We start from the raw sequence: 23,968 nt of genomic DNA, 5'->3' as shown, positions 1-23,968 counted from the left end.
TCTTTTAGGCTCTCCACTAAGCTTTGCTGAGAAAGGACAGGCAGAGAGGAAACACAAACCCACTCAGCGTTGGTTGGCAGAAACCCACCAATGTTCCAAGTCAAGCTGAAGTGGTTTCCCATCCCCACTTCTTTGTGGATGCCCGTGAAAGGCAGAGCTCCTTGCAACTATAATATTAAGTTGCAGACTCTGCCTGTTCATATAGACCAGAGTTTTTCTGTGACATTACTGTCAAACAGCCCCCTGTGTGACTAATATTTTTAACAGCATGCTATTTAAAATTTGACAAGGATATAATAATTCATTCTTCAAATAGTCAACATACTATGAGAGTAAGTCATGTCTTCAAAGTATCTTTCAAAGGGGCTATTAAAAGTAGGTTAAATCTTTTCCCCCTACAGCATGCAATTTCATTTTGGCTCTACCACTTCAACCACATAAAATTAAATTTTGACTTGAGAGTGACCTACTGAAAATGCGATGGAAAAATAAGGGAAAAGAGTTAAATTACTGATTCAAAGGGAACTAACATGTCTGTCTGAAATTTAGCATACAGTATGCTAAAGCCCTCTGAGAATCTTACGTTTCTGGTAGTCAGTATTTTCCTCTTAGGATTCAGATTGTGTTTATAATGGAAATGTTGTAGAACTTAATGGAATGTAATATCTTGTTGTGATATATAGATGTAAGGCAGCACAGGAAAGAATTATCCACACATATTTTCTGCCACGACCTTCATCTCCACTCCTGGCTGCCTTCTAACTTATGATCCAACCACCCAGACCAACTAGGCATTCCCCACAATATACTCTGCTCTTTTAACTCCTATAAAGTTGTTATCTGCTAAACTCCTTTGAAATTCATTTTTCCCAACAGTCAAAGTGTATTCCAAATTATTATTAAAAATAAAATGATTTTGACAACTGAAATTTCAGAAAGGTATAAGGTAAGAGAAATGAGTATGATTATCTGAAGAAGAGTAGAATGTTAAGTGCTTAGAGAAAGAAGGCGTGGAGACACTTACTGTAGAGCTATAAATAATATATTCCACAGAGGCCAATGGGAATCACAAAGTATTGTGTGATTTCACAAACAGATGTTTGGTATCTTTTGAGTGGTTATAATTACTAAATTTATTTTCTGTAAAATCATGTGCATGTGTGTGTGTGTGTGTATGCACAAAAATATTTATATATACAGTTGAAACCTTGAACAATATGGAAGTTAGGGATGTAGACCCTCCACACAGTCAAAAATCCCCATAAAGTTCTACTGTGGGACCTCCATATCCATGGTTCCTCATCTAAGGATTCAATCAACCATGAATTGTGCAGTACTGTAGTACATGGGGCTTGGCTGGTGGCTCACTGGTAAAGAATCTGTCTGCAATGCAGGAAACATAGGAGACTCAGGTTCCATCCCTGGGTCGGAAAGATCCCCTGGAGGAGGGCATGGAAACCCACTACAGTATTCTTGCCTGGAGAATTCTATGGACAGAAGAGCCTGGTGGGCTATAGTCCATTGGGTCACAAAGAGTTGGACACGACTGAAGCCACAGCATGCACGCGTGCACATATGTAGTATATATAGTGAAAAAAAATCAAGTATAAATGGACCCATGCAGTTTAAGTGTCCCATGTTATTCAAGGGTCACCTGTATATAAAAAGTAAATAGATAGATATCTCAGCTAGGATAAGCTAGACTGTACTGTGGTAAAAAGCAACACTAAAATTGCAATGGTTTAACAAAACACAAATGAAATTTTTAATCAGGCAGCCCACTTCAGCCTCCTGGGTCACTTTCTATAGCATCTGTATTCCACAGGTTTCCTTGGTGTTATAATGTATACTTTGATCTCATGGCAAACATAATTTCCATGATCATCTGCAGAAGAGCAAGAAGAGAGTACAAGTAATCAAAGGCTTCACCTAGCCCCCTGATCATATTTATTGGCCAAATCATGTCACATGACTAAAACCCACCATCAAGGGAGAAGAGAAATACAATTCTCCTCTGTGCCCCATAAAAAATGAAAACCAGAGACTAGTGATCAGTACTAGTGTCTACCACAAACGCAGAAAAAGCTCACAATCAAATGCTTTTCTTTTCTTTTCTCTCCAAATTACTCTCATCTTGACTCTATGGTATATAATTATAGCTGAGAGCAAAGTGTATTAAAAAGCCAACTCTCCTAGTGTTTGTCCATAGATACCATTTTATTTTACCATTATGTAAACAAAGAAGGGGCTGCCCTGCTGGCTCAGTGGTAAAGAATCCACCTGCCAATGCAGGAGACATGAGTTGAATTCCTGAGTCAGGAAGATCCTCTGGAGAAGGAAATGGCAACCCACTTCAATATTCTTGCCTGGAGAATCCCATGCACAGAGGAGCTGGATGGGCTACAGTCCAATGGGTAGCAAAAAGACTTGGACATGACTTAGCAACTGAAAAAACAACATAACAAAGAAGAACATCATCCTTCAAGGTCTAAAATATTTGGGGCATCTCTATACATATATATCTGCTTAACATAACTTCACAAAGCAAGAAAAGTATTAGAAAAAGTGAACCAAGTAAAAAGAACACATTACAACAATCACTCACTGTAAGAATAATCTAAGTGGAAGATGAGATAAAATGCTTTAAAAACAGTTTAACATTCTTCCTTTCTATTCTTTTATTGTAGAAATGTGTAGCCTACACCTGCCAATTTTAACTGCTTGGCAATTCTTCCAAGGATTTACTCTGGCCACGCATTTAATGACAAATGTATGAGCATCATCTGAGATGGGAATTGAGATGCTCAAAACTGCAGTCAGTATCTCGTATTGCTTTATACTCCATCAAAGATGATGCAAGCTGACTTCAAAGGGAGCTCGGTACTTGCATCAACTCTGCAGGGGTGTTGAGTAAAATGAGGAATGAAAAAAACAGAAACACCATTATGTTTTGAATTTCAAGTCCTAAATCATTATTTCCTAGCTGTGCACGAGGTTACGTAGACAGAAAGTAAAATGACAATTGGTCATGTCACTGGGATGATGATATAGGAGGTTCGGGAAGCTTAAGAAGAGGAATTTTTTTTTAAGTCACATTAAAAAAAAATCTCTCTCCCCTGGTGTTCAGATATTCGTAGGACATTTTTCAGTGATGGAGTGACAGTCTGGTACCCCCATCATGCCCAGGTGCCTGCTGGGGATTGACCTGTTTCAGAACTCTCTTCTCGGGAGAGATAATGTGCTACCCCTGAAGATAATTAAATGTGAGGTGACCAAATAGTCACTTACATCTGCCACTGGGCCTCCATTTCTAAACAGAGATTTGGATGGCTATTTGTCGGTAATGGAGAACTCACTCGTTATTAACATTAGCGAACTAAAAGTATGCAATTTTATTTAAAAAACATTTATTTCATCTTTCTGATGTGTGTACAGAATATGGGTTCTCAGTGCTGTATTCATGGTGTGGACTTAATGGCTTGAAAGAAATTCAGATGATCCATTCATTTTAAAAAAAACTTTTGAAAGTGCCTAAGTATTTAGTTACAGTCGATTTCTAAAATAATATTCCTGTTGAAATGCATGTGTATTTAGTGACAAAAGGCAAAATAATTTATAGGACTAATTCTGGGTGAATATTTAAACAAGACAGAATTCATATTTACTTGAAAAGCAAGAATGCCTCTCAATTTAGTTAAGTATCTCAGTATAGTAAGATGTGATTTATAATGTTCCTGGAAGTGTTCTTTACAGCATTACTTTTGAAAAATAAATGAGGAAATTCTCAGCTAAGGCTGTACTTAAATTATGGTTTTTATGATATAGCATGAAGCACTTGAAAGGCACAAAAGGCAAAATGAACCTGGAATTCATTGTGTTTCTCATGGTGTCGTTAGAGGAGAAACAGTCTTTACGGTAAGAAGTTGGCCACTCTTTTTGAACCAAACTTTTACATTAGGAGACTTTTAAAAATTCATTACGTAATAGCCTTTTGTACATTCTACAGGTATGCAAACACACACACATAGAATAAGGTGATCATTTGATGAGGCAGGATTACTAATCTTCCTAGTACTTCTTAGGCTCATATTTCATTAATTATTACACCACTGTTAGTATCCATTATTCCAGAGCAACTCCTGCCACCATTCCACTGACGTTATTTAGTGTTTTCTTCATTGATATGACTAAAAATTCCCTTTCACCACAGTTATTGATCTGTACCTTTTGTTCCTTATATACGTTTACTGTTGTGAATATGACAGTCTTTAGGTCAGTGGTTTCCAAAAGAGTACATGTACAGATCTGGACAACTCAACTGTTTCAGGCTAAAAATATATATAAATAGAAGTTCTATTATACTTCACCATTTTTGTTTTGTTTATACTTTATAAAGTACAGTACATATAAAAATACATGTATTTTAGTCTTTTTAAATAGCTATGTTAAGAGTATGCACTTAAAAACCTGTAATGAAAAGGGTATACAAATGAAAAAATTTAGATCAGTATTTTATACTTTAATGACCAAATACAAGATGATTTTCACATTAATATGCAATGTACTTAGGTTGGCAGTGGAAAAATTATTGGTGTCAAATATTAATATTTTTGCCAGAGATTCAAACATGACATTACCTAGAAACTATTCTAATGGACAAGACCCACACTTTTCAGATACACTTGCTTTAGTCTGATACAACATTTCATTTCCTAAAGTGCTTGGTTGATGAAATTAGAATAACATTTTGATGTGGGAACTTGGTTTTACATATAAAGTTGTTAATTAATAATTTAAAAGTCAGATGCTTCTAAATATGACTAGTAAATTTCTGATTGACTACCTTCTGCCCCCCCAGTATGTATCTACGTAAGATGGTGAGTGTAGAGTAATTGTGTCAATGAAAAGAGTTTTCTTAATTCAGAAACACGGGATTTGGTAAATACTACTTGATATTTTACCTTTGTACCTGCAAGATTTCATATAGTGTTACTCCAGCTTGACAGTCATAGAATGCTAAGAAATATTTTTAAATGAACGTGGTATCCAGCTAGGTTTGTGAGTAAAAGGTGAGTTCTTTTGCACCTTCTAAGAGACTAGAAGCAATTACTGAAATGCTTTGCTGTTGTAGGAATGGCACTGTTTTTTTCTCCTTTAAAAAAAAATCAACTACGTTAAATAAAATTCACAAGCCTCTTTATTCTAACACTTCCAGTGATAAAATTGTAAGAATTCTTATATTATCAAAGAAACCTCCTTATTCCCAAAATACCACAATAGATTTATCCAGTGCTCTTCCCCCGTTCCTCTTTCTCTTTCTTCTTCCTGCTCCTCTTTCCTGCCTCTATCCCTCTTTCACTTTTTCCTTCATTTACTAGCTTTCCCATTCAGAACACAGGATACAGGATACAAGATAACATTTTATCTTCCAACTATTTCTTCTTTAAGTTATAGTCTCTTTTCTCTGAGAAATTTCTTTTAAATGATAGATATGTTGACGTTTTTTGATTAGAGAAACAATCTTAAATTTTTAAAAGCCCCGACATTTACATCATTATATTAAATATATTATCCTGCCCCCAAATGAAGAAATAAATTTTTAAAATATATTTTTGGGTAATTTCCTAGTGGTCCAGTGGTTAGGATTCTGTGTTTTCACTATTGTGTGCCCCCACTCCAAAAAAAAAAAAAAAATACTATTACAGTGAGTAATAAAGTGAGTAACAAATTACTATTACAATGAGCAATAATCAAAATAAGAGCTTATAAACCTAAAAATCTCTGCTTAATGTGTTGGTAGTTAAGTGGCTGAGGATAGATATTGTGTCAAACCAGGAAGATGATGCTAAAAGATTTTTAAAAATGAATCCAAGAATAAAAGTTATTAAGTGGAACTCAAAAAAAAAAAAAAAAAACACAAAATTACATTCCAGTGAAGAAGATGGAACGGTGTCAGTTGAAAGGTGGAATTTCAACTGAACCAAGAAGGATGGTGCCAATGGGGTTAGCAGAGGGTGGGTGTCAGAAGATAGTTATTGATTTCTAACAGACGGCATGCACTCAACATGTTTAAATTTTAGGTCTCAAGCTAATAACCTTGCTGCCCTACCCACCCCCACCTTCCAAGACCCTTCTTTGGAGACAGAAATGATCCTCGTGTGATTGAGTGTTGAGTCAACAGATATTTGTCAAGAACCTACTGTGTTTCTGGCACTATTCTGTGTATTATGGGTATATCAGTGAGGGGAAAAAAAAAAGACAAAGACCCTTTCCCCCACCCCTAGTTCAATCCATTTGAGATGAGAACATCTCCCCATAAAAATCTGTACTTAAATGCCAGAAAATATTCAAACACCACAGCTATGTTTCACTATTACTTAAGACGACTGGTGTCAGAGACTACCATAAAATCCATTTGAGATCCTAAAGCTTAACTTAGCTTTTCTACACCCTATGTAGTTTGGCATTTAGACTGGGAATTGGCTCGAGTCTTTGCAGTAATACTACCACTAAGCTTCCAGCCTGTCTCACAGGTTACAATTTAATAAGAAAAATAAATGACAGCAGATGTTATACACAGTTATACTAGAATTGCACACATTTACTTCTAATCAAGCCATTTTTCACCCAGCTGAAGATAAGAGAATTTACTTTTAAAGGGTTCTGAATCAATGGGAAAATATTTGCTGAAGCACTGAACCCATCAGAGATAACCTGACTACTCCTGGGGGAAATATTTTCTAAAAGTTCCCACCATTTGATATGCTATTCTGGAAGAATAGGGTGAATTATAAAAGGATACAGTTTGGTTGGTATGAAGATGAGTGGAACTATTTTATATATTATTTCATTTTCATGCTTTTATTTAATAACCATTCTTTGAGAAAATTATAGGAAAAGAATTGTGAAAGGTAATAGGGTCCTTGAGGTTCACAGAACTTAATGTCTACTTGGAAAGAGATCTTATAGACCCAGGGAAAGTTAGATAATAAAATAAAATCCATTAAGCAAGATTAAAAGACAAAGTCTGATGAAGTTGCCAGCCTTGAATATGAATCTGTGTGACCTTGGGAAAGTTAACTGATCTCTCTGATTAAGAGAACAATTGTTACCATCATAGGTTTGAAAGAAGCAGCTGTTGTAGTGGATTATGAGACTTGTTTGCTCTTAATTATTTAATCTCACTGAGCTGATATGGCCTGGCTTTTATCAGAATAACCATTTTGGTTATTCCAAAATGAAAATTCATTTTTCTCTTTCTTCTCTTCCTTTTCTTGCTTTGAGTGGGGCAAATGCAGGGAGTGTCATTATTCATCCCATGTGGCATTCGCTCTGCCAGCCTCCAATTCTCTTACTACCCCTGACTGTCAGGACACCCATTGATTGTGCATGAAATCTCTAGCCTTTTTGCCCAACAACCATTGTTTGTAATAGACAATTGAAACAATAGATTCCCTCCCATACCCCAAATTTCTCATTATCAGTGACAATATAGAAACTATGGAAACAATCAATGGGAGAAATTCTTGTGCTGTTATTCTTTTGTTCATAGTCAACTCAATTGCTTTCAAATGTTGTTTTGACACAGAATGGATGAAAAAGGAAAACCTTTCATAATTCAAGTATTTCCACTTCTCAGCTTTTTCAGACCCAGTTTCCATCTGAAACTAGCTGAATTATAGCTGTCAAAAAAAGAAATGACCCATATCAAGTTATTCTCAAACTTATCGTCCCTCTATGGGATATGGCAATAATAGGACAAACCCTTTCATTTGTCCCTGGCCCCTCCTTGCAACACACATTGTTTCCATATGGATGCCCAACTCGACAGTATTTCTCAGCCTCCCTTGTGACTATACCAGACCACCTTACCTGTCTCCTAAGAAATCTGTATGCAGGTCAAGAAGCAAGAGTTAGAATGGGATATGGAACAACAGACTGGTTCCAAATTGGGAAAGGAGTATATGAAGGCTGTATATTGTCACCCTGATTATTTAACTTATATGCAGAGTACATCATGTGAAATGCCGGACTGAATGAAGCACAAGCTGGAATCAAGATTGCCGGGAGAAATATCAATAAACCTCAGATATGCAGATGACACCACCCTTGTGGCAGAAAGAGAAGAGGAACTAAAGGGCCTTTTGATGAAAGTGAAAGAGGAGAGTGAAAAAGTTGACTTAAAACTCAAATTCAGAAAACTAAGATCATGGCATCTGGTCCCATCACTCCATGGCAAATAGATGGGGAAACAATGGAAACAATGACAGACTTTATTTTCTTGGGTTCCAAAATCACTATAGATGGTGACTGTAGCCATGAAATTAAAAGATGCTTGCTCCTTGGAATAAAAGCTATGACCAACCTAGACAGCATGTTAAAAAGCAGAGACAGGGAGAATGGCATTGAAACATGTATAATATCATGTATGAAACAAGTCGCCAGTCCAGGTTCAATGCACGATACTGGAGGCTTGGGGCTGGTGCACTGGGACGACCCAGAGGGAGGGTATGGGGAGGGAGGAGGGAGGAGGGTTCAGGATGGGGAACACAGGTATACCTGTGGTGGATTCATTTTGATATTTGGCAAAACTAATACAATATTGTAAAGTTTAAAAATAAAATAAAATTAAAAAAAAAAAGCAGAGACATTACCTTGCTGACAAAGGTCTGTCTACTCAAAGCTATGGTTTTTCCAGTAGTCATGTATGGATGTGAGTGTTGGGCCATAAACAAAGCTGAGCACCAAAGAACTAATGCTTTTGATCTGTGGTGTTGGAGCAGACTCTTGAGATTCTCTTAGACTGCAAGGAGCTCAAACAAGTCAATCCTAAAGGAAATCAGTCCTGAATAATCATTGGAAGGACTGATACTGAAGCTCCAATACTTTGGCCACCTGATGTGAAGAACTGACTCATTTGAAAAGACCCTGATGCTGGGAAAGATTGAAGGCAGGAGGAGAAGGGAACAACAGAGGATGAGATGGTTGGATGGCATCACTGGACATGAGTTTGAGCAAGCTCCTGGAGTTGGTGATGGACAGGTAAGCCTGGAGTGCTCCAGTCCATGGGGTCACAAAGAGTTAGACGACTGAGCAACTAAGCTGATTGACATGTGACTAGATGCGGACAAAAGATTCACTTCTCACCAGTGAAACGTGAGGTGAAACTTCTAATTAAAAGGATATACATTCCTTTTCCCTTACATTTGGTTGAAAAGAAATGGAGATGGCTGGAGTAATCTTTGAAGTCATATGTGAAAGATGGTTTTCTAGAGTTTCAAATGTAGTCCAGTGACTAATATATTCGGTGGTGCATGAGAATTACTTAAGGCGGGGAGGGGTCTTTAAAAAAAATTCGTGTATTTATTTGGTTGCATCAGGGTCTTAGTTGCAGTGTGCAGGCTTAGTTGCTCCGCAGCATGTGGGATCTTTAGTTGTAGCGTGAGAACTCTTAGTTGTAGCGTGTGGGATCTAGTTCCCTGACCAGGGATTGAACCTATGTGCCCTGTATTGTAAGGTGGATTCTTAACAACTGAATAACCAGGAAAGTCTTAGTGGATGAGTTCTACAATGAACTAGTGGCTAAGCCGCAATAGCTGAGACTCTAATTTAATTTTTTGGTTTGGGGCCCAGTAACTATTAGTATGTTATTATTATTGTTACTGTTATGGATCCCCTGGTGTTTCTAAGGTAACGACACTGAGGGAGTAGAGTGTAATAAGTGGCTATCATCTGATTTACTCTTCCCTGCTCATGCCTTTCCTTAAGATGGGGACGCCACTGCCCTCAAACACAGGATGCATTAAATTACCTACAAAGTAGTAATGATTTTCTGCCTTTGCCCTTTAATTGAGACAGGGATAAGGATTTTCCTATTGTCTAATTTGTTTAGTCCTCTATCCCAAACCCCTAAAACAACACAGAGTAAGTACTCAAATATTGAATGAATTAATTAAATTTATCTAGAAGAGATTTATTGAATATATTCTATGGAAAGACCAAACAAATATAAACAGTTTCTGACTCCAAGCATTTCAAAGAAGGGTACATGAGTTTGATTTTGAACATAAGGAATGTGGTGGTAACACTGTGTGATAGACAGACCTCCAAGCAAGAACTCTCACTGAAAAATACTTTTTTTACACATACCTCTGTGGACTGACACAAACATACACACTCTATTAATGCTTTATGTTTTCGCTGATTTCAAGATGTAGGACTTTATAAGCTGATGCTTAGAAGAAATTATAACTGATGGAAGAGAGTAAAGTGCTAGTAAAAGTGGAATCAGTGAATAACTCTGGGAATGAAAGAAGCACAGTCTCAGGAAAGGGAAGAGCAAGGTCTCAAGAAAATTTCTTTGTTTCACAAAATTACTTGGAAACGACTCTATTGCTTATAAATGACTTTATTGCCCTATTGTTTGCTTCATAAAATTGCCTAGAAATGACACTATTTTAGTCAACTGAAGAAGGTTAGAAATCTGTTATAGCAAAGTGCCCAGCACATAGTGGGGACTCAATAAATATTTGCTTAATAAACACACGAATGAAGAGTAAGCAGCATGATTTATGATTGTCTTTTCATCATTTACTTTTCCCTATAAAACAAGGTCTTCTTTTTAAGATTAATATGCTCAATTTTTCCTCTTCTCTCCCCACAAAACGGCTGTGAGGTAAAAGGATAAAACAAGTGTCTCGGCATAAAAACTATATGAGATATCTTTTGAAATCTGTGCAGTATCTTCCATCTGTACCTGCTGTGCATAATTTCAGAATCCACTGCTTTCATCAAGTAAAGAAAACCCATTTGCTCTTTCATCTGTGCATCGTATCACACTAATTTTCATCAAAACCAGCCAAACCTTTATGAGCTACCAGTCCCCAGGCTTCCTGGAAGACTCCCCTGTCTGCCTCTGGTATCAGCAAAGTTAGGCTCTGAAGTCTGAACTGTGGAAAATCTCAGTTGTTTCTGTAAGCTATGGTAAACACTGTGTTTATATCTGGAAAATTGACCTATTGATTATTATTCTCCTAAACAGAGAGCCTCATGAATTTCACATGCTTGTGCCCCTTTTAATGTCCTTGTTCCAAATGGACATCTTCCGGGCATGCCAGTGAGACCCAATTTTAAATACAAAGAAATAGAATCTTTTCAAAGTGTTGTTGTGCTTCTTGAGGCTCTACTAGTTAGGGGTTGCAGTGATCGTTGTTCAGCCACCCAGTCATGTCCAATTCTTTGCGACCCCATGGACCGCAGCATGCCAGGCATAGAGATAGGTAGGTCATATTAATGAAAAACTAAATACATTTATCCAACTATGCATCCTAGCTATTTTTAAAGAAATTATCACTCTTCAAAATCCCCATTCATTTATTCATGGTGTTCCCCCAAGGGCTGTCTCCTGTGTCTCAGCTGGCATTATGATCTGTTCTTGCTTAAATTCAAACACTTAGTCATGATCTGTTGCCAAGGATGCTGAATGTGACAAAGCTGCTTCAGGAGTTGGTGGTGCATGCCAAGGTATACACTGAAGCTGCCAATATTTATTGCAGAGAGTAATACTTTTACAAAGCTAAAATAACTATGGTTTGGACAAAGAGTAATATCACTAAAAAAGCCTTGGACACCAAGTCTCAAGGCCATGTGTGCATGTGTGCTAAGTCACTTCAGTCATGTCCAACTCTGTGGGACACTATAGACTGTAGCCCGCCAGGCTCCTCTGTGCATGGGATTCTCCAGGCAAGAATACTGGAGTGGGTTGCCATGCCCTCCTCCAGGGGATCTTCCAACCCAGGAATCAAACCCATGTCTCTTATGTCTCCTGCATTGGCAGGCAGGTTCTTTGCCACTAGTGCCACCTGGGAAGCTCCTCAAGGCCACAGAAACTACTGACAAGCCAATCTTATGCCAAGGCCACATTTTGTAATCTACTACTTTTCTTGTTCTGAAACAATAACAGGTTTCATGCCAAAGTAACATCAATCACTGTTCCCCTTCCTTTTGTATTTCAGTGCATTAAATGCTTTGAGTTTTGTGCTTTCAAAATTAAAAAAAAAAAAAGTTTATTGTTACAGCCTCTATTCACTACAGCCCTGGCTAACGTGCTTTAGGGGTCAAAGGTATGTGTATTAGGGAAAAAAGAAATAAATGAGGAAACTAATTGGGGTAGGCAGTAAAGGAAGACAGTATAAACTAAATACCTTAATTTTTCACTGCCTTCCATAACAAATCCATTGTATGCATAGTCTCTGTCTTTCCATAAGATGAGTTCCTTCTAAAGGGACTTCACAAATCCCTGAAAAATTTAACTCCCTAACAGTTCTGCCTTCAAGTCTTCTTACTCATTATAAGTTACTCCTATACCCATTAATTCACACAACCTCCCCCCTCCACAACATATAAAAAGGTTTTACATTCTACAGATTTCACTTAAAGAGTTTCAATCAAATATGGGATTATTATATGGCAGCTACAATGCCAAAAAAATTCTCAGGTATAATTTAATATTGGTTATACATTGGGAATTACACAAAAAGAGGATTTGTCATTCACAAAAAGAGAACAATTCTATTGGTGTCATCATCTTCAGTTAAAAAGAATAAATAGAGTTTAGTACATTCTTACTGGCAAAATAAAGGAAAAGTACAGAAATCAGAAAAAAAAATCATGGATTTGGAGAAGAGAGAATGGGAGAGCAAGCTGAAAATTACACATATTCCAGAGTGAAAAAAGAATAGAGACAGACATTATAAAAGAAAACATTCCCAAGCTAAAGTAATACTTTATCCTATAGATTAAAAGCTATCAGTAAGTTTTAAATGAATGATTTATGATCAAGTGTGCTGTTATAAAAGTACATATGCCTGAGTTCAATCCCTGAAGATTCTGATCAGTTGGGACTGAGATGGTACCTTGATAACTGTATTTTAAAAATTCCTCAGATGTGATTCTGATAAAAATCCCTAGGTAAAAAATTCTTCAATGTAAAGTTTTTATAGATAAGAATACATATCTAGATAGTTTCTTAAGGAAACAAAAGCAGCAGAGGGAGGATAGGAGGGGGAGGAAAGACAGAAAAGAAGGAAAAAAGAGAGGAAGGGAGGGACAGAGGGAAGGTAGAATGAAGGAAGATGGAGGGGAGGAAGAAGAGAGAGAGAGAAAGAAGTTGATGTTTAAAAATCAGGGAAAGAGTAGATAAGTGTGGTTTTAAACTAATCTATTTTAATATGAGACTGAGAGACACTGCATAAAACTAACAAATAGTAATATTATATTATTCAAGTTCAACCTGGTTTTAGAAAAGCAGAGGAACCAGAAATCAAATTGCCAGCATCCACTGGATCATCAAAAAAGCAAGAGAGTTACAGAAAAAACATATATTTCTGCTTTATTGATTATGCCGAAGCCTTTGACTGTGTGGATCACAATAAACTGTGGAAAATTCTGAAAGAGATGGGAATACCAGACCACCTGACCTGCCTCTTGAGAAACCTAAATGCAGGTCAGGAAGCAACAGTTAGAACTGGACATGGAACAACAGACTGGTTCCAAATAGGAAAAGGAGTACGTCAAGGCTGTATATTGTCACCCTGCTTATTTAACTTCTATGCAGAGTAGATCATGAGAAACGCTGGGCTGGAAGAAGCACACGCTGGAATCAAGATTGCTAGGAGAAATATCAATAACCTCAGATATGCAGATGACACCACCCTTATGGCAGAAAGTGAAGAGGAACTCAAAAGCCCCTTGATGAAAGCGAAAGAGGAGAGTGAAAAAGATGGCTTAAAGCTCAACATTCAGAAAACTAAGATCATGGCATCTGGTCCCATCACTCCATGGGAAATAGATGGGGAAACAGTGGAAACAGTGTGAGACTTTATTTTTTAGGGCTCCAAAATCACTGCAGATGGTGATTGCAGCCATGAAATTAAAAGACGCATACTCCTTGGAAGGAAAGTTATGACCAACCTAGATAGCATATTGAAAAGCAGAGATAGTACCTTGCCAACAAAGGTCCATCTAGTCAAGGCTATAGTTTTTCCAGTGGTCATGTATGGATGTGAGAGTTAGACTGTGAAGAAAGCTGAGCGCCGAAGAATTGATGCTTTTGAACTGTGGTGTTGGAGAAGACTCTTGAGAGTCCCTTGGACTGTGAGAAGATCCAACCAGTCCATGCTAAAGGAGATCAGTACTGGGTGTTCATTGGAAGGACTGATGCTGAAGCTGAAACTCCAATACTTTGGCCACCTCCTGCAAAGAGGTGACTCATTGGAAAAGACCCTGATGCTAGGAGGGATTTTGGGCAGGAGGAAAAGGGGACCACAGAGGATGAGATGGCTGGATGGCATCACCGACTCAATGGACGTGAGTTTGAGTGAACTCTGGGAGTTGGTGACGGACAGGGAGGCCTGATGTGCTGCGATTCATGGGGTCACAAAGAGTCAGATATGCCTGAGCGACTGAACTGACTTGAACTGAATAGCATATTATTTACAGAATAACACTAATCACTTTAAAACAGTTACCATTGTTACAAGTGACTTCCTCTGGAGACTAAGACTTCTGAAGTGAAGAAGGGTAAGTAAATGTTATAACACTGTACACAGTACTTTTTATCCCATGAATTATTTTCAAATATAATGCTAAAAATAAAAACATTTGTATTTATAGTAATTATTAACATTTTTGTTTATTATTTCCATGTTACTACTAAACATTTTAACTGCATTACATGATTAAATATGACATTCATGTAATTTAAAAACCCTATAACATAGATAAAATTATACCTATTTTTCATTTGAAACAAATAAGGCCTAACAAAATTGAGTAACTTACCTGAGGTCACAGAACTGACGGGATACATATGTCTAACTTCCAAGTCTATACTCTTAACTGCTTTAACAAACTCCACTGAAGACAATAAATACAATAATCATAAAAGTACACATTTACTAATTGGTTCCATGTATGTAATACCTCGTTTTTTTAACATTTATATCCCCTGTTCAGTTCAGTTCAGTTCTGTCGCTCAGTCATGTCAGACTCTTTGTGACCCCATGAATTGCAGCACGCCAGGCCTCCCTGTCCATCACCAACTCCTGGAGTTCACTCAGACTCATGTCCATCGAGTCGGTGATGCCATCCAGCCATCTCATCCTCTGTCATCCCCTTCTCGTCCTGCCCCCAATCCCTCCCAGCATCAGGGTCGTTCCCAGTGAGTCAACTCTTCGCATAAGGTGGCCAAAGTACTGGAGTTCCAGCTTCAGCATCATTCCTGTAGCTATTAATATATATTCAATTTATATATATTAATATACAGTTATTGAAAAATAGAATGTATTGAAGGATCCATCCATGCATTTGGGGTCTCGGAAAGATTTAACTGGGCTAGGAAAGAAAAATAATAGATTTTTTAGAATCCATGTTTCATAGGGAAACTTTTTGTCTATATGGGCTTCCCTGGTGACTCAGATGGTAAAGAATCTGCCTGCAATGCAGGAGACACTGGTTCAAACTCTGGTTTGGGAAGATCCCTTGGAGAAGGAAATGGCAACCCACTCCATCATTCTTGCCTGTAGAATTCTATGGATAGAGTAGTCTTGTGGGCTATAGTCCAAACTGTCGCAAAGAGTCAGACACGACTGAGCAACTAACACACTTATATACACATGCACATGTGCTCAGTGGTTAAGTCGTGTCCAACTCTTTGTGACCTCATGGACTGTAGCCCACCAGGTTCTCTGTCCATGGAATTTTCCAGGCAAGAATATTGGAGTGGGTTGCCATCCCTTTCTCCAGGCAATCTTCCCAACCCAGGGATCGAACTCACGTCTCCTGTGTCTCCTGAATTGGCAGGCAGATTCTTTACTACTGAGTCACTTGGGAATTCCTGTATGTATGTATGTGTGTGTGTATATATGTGTGTATATATATATATATATATATGTACACGCACACACACACACACACACACATAAACACACACACACACACACACACACACTTCAAGTTTAAGCCAAAACAGGAATTTCCCTGGTGGTCCAGAAGCTAAGACTCTGCATTCCCAATGCAGGGGAGCCAGGTTTGATTCCTGGAAATTAGATCCTGCTTGCTGCAACTAAGATCCAACCCAGTCAAATTACTTAAATATCAAAAACAAAACTTAGACCAAAATAAGAAGAATGAACCCCTAGGGGCCCATCACTCAACTTCAACAATTATCAACTTATGGTTTCAATTGTATGTTCACTCAACTCCCCATCGGGAATTACTGCAAAGCACCCAGAAATCCTATTACTCCATCTATATTTTATTATGCATCTCTAAAACATAATCTATTTTCCATTAACTTTACCACAAAATACTACCATACCTTTTAAAATATACTGATTTCTTAATATGGTGAAATATTCAGTCAATGAATTTGAATCTCTAAGAACAGTAAGCTAAAACAATAAGTTATCAAGATTTCCTTCCACAGTGAATGTATTAATGATCATGATGATTTTCTATAATTATTAAATACCTCTTTCTTATCAACATATTCATCATATTTTAAGAGTATTTTGAGAAAATAAGCTTTTACTTCAATTTTACACATTTAGAGCTAATATGCTGACTACTAGCCTTCACTTTGTTCGTGTTATGTTAATTTTCTTAACCAAAGTAACACGGTAATGAACACCTTAGGGAAGGCGTAACTTTTACATTTCTCTAGAGAGTCTGAAAGTTGCAACATTATTAAAAGACTGCCAAACATCAGCTCTTCTTTTGAAAAACAAAAATCTAGGTGATTTTTACCTTCTTAATTTTTCAGTGCAAAGAGCTTACTGCCCCATCTCTTCTTCTTTGCTGGCCTCTTCTGTTCCCCCATCTCTCAAAAATCCCAATTATTAATCTCTGACATTAAGTATGAAGAAATGTAGAAACTTGATTCTTCAGGAGGAAACAAATGTTACACCAAAATTAACATATAGTGAACTGAATTATGGAGTAAATATCTGTCCAAACATTCCCCTAGGGCAGAGGGTTTGGCAAACTCCAACCCTCTGGTCAAATGCAACCCAGTGTCTGTTTTTTGTTTTGTATATCTCATTGGCTATTAATGGTTTTTACATTTTCAAATGGTTGAAACAAAATTGAAAGAATAAGATTCTGTGACATAAGAAATTGCATGAAATTTAAATTTCCCCATCAGTAGTGTTTCACTGTAGCAGAGCCTGACTCCTTCATGTATATATGGTCTTGGAGAACATTTGTACTATTACAATACAGTCATGGTTGCAATGGCCCTTAGAATCTACATTATTTACCATCCGGACCCTTGCAAGAAACATTGCCATCCTCTGCTTCAAAACAGTGAAAATTTTCTAAGTGTCAACTTTTAGCAATTATTAATGGAAAATAAATATAGGACAGAAACGGTATGGACCTAACAGAAGTGGAAGATATTAAGAGGTAGCAAGAATACACATAAGAACTGTACAAAAAAGATCTTCAAAACCCAGATAATCGGGCTTCCCTGGTGGCTCAAAGGTTAAAGCATCTGCCTTCAATGTGGGAGACCCGGGTTCAATCCCTGGGTTGGGAAGATCCCCTGGAGAAGGAAATGGCAACCCACTCCAGTACTCTTGCCTGGAGAATACCATGGACGGAGGAGCCTGGTAAACTACAGTCCATGGGGTCACAAAGAGTCAGACACGACTGAGAGACTTCACTTTCTTTCTTTCACAATCATGGTGTGATCACTCACCTAGAGCCAGACATCCTGGAATGTGAAGTCAAGTGGGCCTTAGAAAACATCACTACGAACAAAGCTAGTGGAGGAGATGGAATTCCAGTTGAGCTATTTCAAATCCTGAAAGATGATGCTGTGAAAGTGTTGCACTCAATATGCTAGCAAATTTGGAAAACTCTCCAGTGGCCACAGGACTGGAAAAGGTCAGTTTTCATTCCAATTCCAAAGAAAGGCAATACCAAAGAATGCTCAAACTACCACACAATTGCACTCATCTCACACGCTTATAAAGTAATGCTCAAAATTCTGCAAGCCAGGCTTCAGCAATACGTGAACCGTGAACTTCCAGATGTTCAAGCTGGTTTTAGAAAAGGCAGAGGAACCAGAAATCAAATTGCCAACATCTGCTGGATCATTGAAAAAGCAAGAAAGTTCAAGAAAAACATATATTTCTGCTTTATTGACTATGCAAAGCCTTTGACTATGTGGATCACAATAAACTGTGGAAAATTCTGAAAGAGATGGGAATACCAGACCACCTGACCTGCCTCTTGAGAAACCTATATGCAGGTCAGGAAGCAACAGTTAGAACTGGACAGGGAACAACAGACTGGTGGGAGTATGTCAAGGCTGTATATTGTCACCCTGCTTATTTAACTTCTATGCAGAGAACATCATGAGAAATGCTGGGCTGGAAGAAGCACAAGCTGGAATCAAGATTGCTGGGAGAAATATCAATAACTTCAGAAATGCAGATGACACCACCCTTATGGCAGAAAGTGAAGAGGAACTAAAAAGCCTCTTGATGAAAGTGCAAGAGAAGAGTGAAAAGGTTGGCTTCAAGGTCAACGTTCAGAAAACTAAGATCATGGCATCTGGTCCCATCACTTCATGGCAAATATATGGGGAAACAGTGGAAACGGTGTCAGACTTTATTTTGGGGGGCTCCAAAATCACTGTAGATGGCGATTGCAGCCATGAAATTAAAAGACTCTTACTCCTTGGAAGGAAAGTTATGACCAACCTAGAAAGCATATTAAAAACCAGGGACATTGTCAACAAAGGTCCATCTAGCCAAGGCTATGGTTTTTCCAGAGGTCATGTATGGAAGTGAGAGTTGGACTGTGAAAAAAGCTGAATGCCGAAGAATTGATGCTTTTGAACTGTGGTGTTGGAGAAGACTCTTGAGAGTCCCTTGGACTGCAAGGAGATCCAACCACTCCATTCTAAAGGAGATCAGCCCTGGGATTTCTTTGGAAGGAATGATGCTAAAGCTGAAATTCCAGTACTTTGGCCACCTCATGCGAAGAGTTGACTCATTGGAAAAGACTCTGATGCTGGGAGGGATTGGGGGCAGGAGGAGAAGGGGATGACAGAGGATGAGATGGCTGGATGGCATCACTGACTCGATGAACATGAGTTTGAGTGAACTCCAGGAGTTGTTGATGGACAGGGAGGCCTGGAGTGTTGTGATTCATGGGGTCACAAAGAGTTGGACATGACTGAATGACTGAACTGAACTGAACTGAATGGAAAATAGGGTTTTAAACACTGTTCAGTTATAGATCTGTTACTGATGTCATCATGATTTCCAGGCAAAAAACTTACCAAAGGTTACAATGCAAAGAGACACACAGATACTTATACATGTACATGCAGACATGCAAAATATTAAGACAAGTGCCCTAAGAAAACAACTCATTTCTGTTTTGCTAATATGTACTAGATATGCTTCAAGGTTATTGAGTTGGGGACATCGTCTCCCACTGTTTTGTTATTAGGATTTTCAATAAAGAAACAATTGCATATATAAGAAGAAAAGCATACTCTTCTACAGCTGTATCAACAGAATATTCTTTTCTTTTGGAATGCAGCTGACATTGCATGTCAACTTTGACATACTTGGCCAATGATGCAAAATATGACCTCCATTACCCATGAGCATAAGTTTGGAAGACTTCTCCTGAACAAGTTTTTCTTTGGGAGAAAAGGGACTGGAGGGTATAATTATGGTTCTTTAACCTCGACTCTATAATGTATTTAGTTTAGCTAATTTGTGATTCTATAAAGGATTTTATTAAGCAACAATATTCAATCTTCTAAAACATATTTTTCTTATATAGAATTATGTAAATACTATAGATTTGTTTAAATTAAATACTAACCAGTATTCATGCTTTATGTGAGAAAAATGCTTGAAAATTATTATCTATTGAACTAACAATATTCCTCTACACAGCCAGTTATCCAAATAAGCATTGTATTAGTTTTTAGCATTCATAAATTCTTTTAGTTAGCAATAAATAAGAATAGTAATCATAACAATAATGTTTCAAATATGCTCTTAGATTATTCCACCTAAGCCTCCCAAGCCACAGATTAGGATATACTTGCCACCAATAAAATTCCTTTCAGTTGGTTAACCTAATGATCTTGGTTTATGTTAGCAAATACCTTGTCATTTTATGTTGTTATGAAAAGAACATGCTAAATTTTGAAGGCTTCTTTGTTTTACTCTAAAATATTATAGTTAGCCTATAGTACATCAATAAGCAGCAAGTTACAGTTTTTGACTTCTAGAAGAATTAAACAAAATTCATATGCATCTAAAATGGGAAGCTGATACACACCTGTCTAAATAAATAGCCAAGGCTTAAAGCCTCTTGATGAAAGTGAAAGAGGAGAGTGAAAAGTTTGGCTTAAAGCTCAACATTCACAAAACTAAGATCATGGCATCTGGTCCCATCACTTCATGGCAAATAGATGGGGAAACAGTGGAAACAGTGTCAGACTTTATTTTGGGGGGCTCCAAAATCACTGCAGATGGTGATTGCAGCCATAAAATTAAAAGACACTTACTCCTTGGAAGGAAAGTTATGACCAACCTAGATAGCATATTCAAAAGCAGAGACATTACTTTGCCAACAAAGGTCCATCTAGTCAAGGCTACGGTTTTTCCAGTGGTCACGTATGGATGTGAGAGTTGGACTGTGAAGAAAGCTGAACGCTGAAGAATTGATGCTTTTGAACTGTGGTGTTGGAGAAGACTCTTGAGAGTCCCTTGGACTGCAAGGAGATCCAACCACTCCATTCTAAAGGAGATTGGTCCTGGGTGTTCTTTAGAAGGAATGATGCTAAAGCTGAAACTCTAGTACTTTGGCCACCTCATGTGAAGAGTTGACACATTGGAAAAGACCCTGATGCTGGGAGGGATTGGGGGCAGGAGGAAAAGGGGATGACACAGGATGAGATGGCTGGATGGCATCACCGACTCGATGGACGTGAGTTTGAGTGAACTCCAGGAGTTGATGATGGACAGGAAGGCCTGGCGTGCTGTGATTCATGGGGTCGCAAATAGTCAGACACGACTGAGTGACTGAACTGAACTGAACTGAACTGATATATCAATACATTCACTGTGAAGAGATACTAAGACTGATGTATTCACAAAGTCACACTCTCTATGCAAGCATTAACAAACTCAAGGACAGATTTGACTTTACCCATCATTCCTGGAAAGAATGACATAACAGAATTATTACTATAAGTATTAAAATATTTCCTTTGTAGATCTAATTCACAGGACAGTGAATGAAACATTTTACATGGTCTTTCACTTCTTGGACCTATTGAAAGTGTCTGATGTAGCTTATGTTCACCGTGAAAAATCAAGATTCCACTGTGAGGTATTAAATAAATCCTTTCCCTGTTGAAATGATACAGTTTTACATGATAAATACACTTGAATGAAAAAAGAATATAGGTCCTACTTGCCTTTTCTTCTCTTTGTTGCCACAAATAGATTGCCAAAATAAGTTGTTCTTTAGAAGGAACACCTCCAAGTTCTTACCAACTTATATAAACATCTAAAGACAACATTTGTGGTTTTCTCATTTTTAAACTTAAAGAATAAAAAGCCAACGATTTCTGAGACAGTCTTCACAACACTCTATTCTTTCCAGTTCCTCGGAACGAAATGCTATTGTAAATATAAGTACCAACGATTCATCACCTTAAATTATTGTTCTGAAAGACAGGCCAATGAATATTAGAAGTGTTTTCAACTCATTGCACTAAAGACAAAAAGAAGTGCCAATATTCCTCTGTTCTCTGAGTTTAAGTGTTCAGGAGGATCCCATCGATGGGATGTTGGAAGCAGTTATTTGGAGCAGGTTGCAAATCTCCCATCTCTGAGTTTTTGATGGATGTCCGTGAAGTTTGTGGCTGGATAACAGTAGTCCTACATTGAGGAGATTTATGGGGAGGATGCATTTAGTATTATTCATGAACCACTTAACAAGCTTCAGCCAAGGATACAATATGGGCTTTGTTTATAGTCCCAGGAGGTCCAAAGAGGGCTTTTGAAAATTGAAGAGATTTTTTGATAAATGGTTGAGTATCTTGAGGTGGGCCTGAAAGCTATAAGTGTATTTTCCTGTTAACTTGAAGAGTCCTACATTTCATCCTAACTTCCCTGTTTCCGCAATAAAAAATTATCAGATATTCTGCTGGTATTTTATTTTGCTATTGTTCTGCTACATTAAATAACCAAGAGGGACACATTTTGTAGAAAAATGTTCATTTCACTCTCTATTACAGGAAGTTGGAGCATCTTAACAGGCTATCCAGACTATTTGAACAGAAATGAAGCAACATATGTTTGAAACTGTCTTTTATATTATATTCTTTATGTTTATGACCCACATTCTTTTCAATGAATTGCTATTTGTGGAAATTTATGTGTATAACCGTTCTAACTTAACCAAGAACTCAGTTCCACGGCTAACTGAAAGGCTTGGGAATCAGACAATTGCATTGGTATGACTTGGTTGAATTAAATTAGGACAAAGATTCCACCAGTCTCATTAGTGTAAGAAAGAATAACAAGGTAGCTCACAGAACTGTTAACTAAAGGCAGTAGTTGATATATTCAGAGAGAAAATTTTAAATATTTTGGAACATCACTGATTTTCTAAGCAATTTGCAACCAACAAAATACCTTCAGTATATGACCGTATTAACAAACAAGACATAATGATAATTTTATTTTAATAAAAGCGCAGGACATGACAATGATTTCACCTCACTTAATTCTTAAAAATGATTCCAGAAGTGTATCTATTCAATTGATTTTATGGCCACTTTGCATGAGGTCTTGAAGTGCTGGAGTCTACAGATTGCAGTTTTAAAAATACATTGTTGGGGATGGTAGCCTCATTGGAACTGCATGGTTTATAGGTTTTACTTTATATCTTGTGCACTTTATGTCACTTAAAATGCCCATCCTTCCTTCTAATTTCTGTTACTCAGCTCCAGTCAAACCGCAAGATGCACGGCCTCAGTTTCCTGTTGACTAAATTGTCTAATGTGACTCCAACGTGGAAGCAGCTCACAAAATCATCAGGTTCAAGTCCATTATTTTATTAGAGTCAGACTCAGACAAGCTACTTGCAAACCATCCCACGATTTGTGAGTTGACAAAAAACTTCTTTATTAGAGTTCCCTCCTCTATCTCCTATCAACTCCCAGAAATATTTGACAGGGGTTTGAGAGCCCTCTGACACAGACAACAAAACTACTAAATCAATGTACTTGGATAACATACATTTTTTAAGAAGACATATCATCTCTTATCTGCTTGGAATTTAAACCATAGCAATATTAAAGTAGAGAAATTTAAATATGGTGTGGCTGTTGGAAAAAACATGACATCACATAAACAATATGCTAGCTAGATACAGAAAAATGTACCACTTTTAATAATTCAGCACACACCAAAGAAAACACACTAAAATAATGCGGAGGTTAACACATAAAAGCTGGGGAAGGGAGGGGAGGGAAAAAGAAGGCTTACTCAAAGATTCTATTAATCCTCACTAATGTCCTGTTTTGCCTCCCCTAGGCACTAATTCTTCGGGAGAATGCCAAGATGCTGGATGATATTACCTTGGGTTTCTTGAGCAAGGAGTTGCTTTTTACAGTTTTGAGACAGCAGTGTTTGTGTCATCACCACTAACAAGTAAACTGGGGCTAATGTTTGCAAAGCAGCAAGTCAATTTGGAGTTTATAAAAGATACCTTGTTGACATCTCAAATAAGCCAGGTAGCTGGTCAGATAATTATCACTGTCTTCCTTAGTTGTAGAATCAATTGCCATTAATACATGAAACTAGACACTTGGCTGAGAACTGCATTTTAAAATGGAAGCCAATGTTTAGTAACATGT

The sequence above is a fragment of the Bos grunniens genome, chromosome 1, assembly GCF_055505025.1.
Source record: "Bos grunniens cultivar Pamir isolate PY7600 chromosome 1, Bosgru_T2T1.0, whole genome shotgun sequence".
NCBI classification, from domain to species: Eukaryota; Metazoa; Chordata; class Mammalia; order Artiodactyla; family Bovidae; genus Bos; species Bos grunniens.
This window is presented reverse-complemented; position numbering follows the sequence as displayed.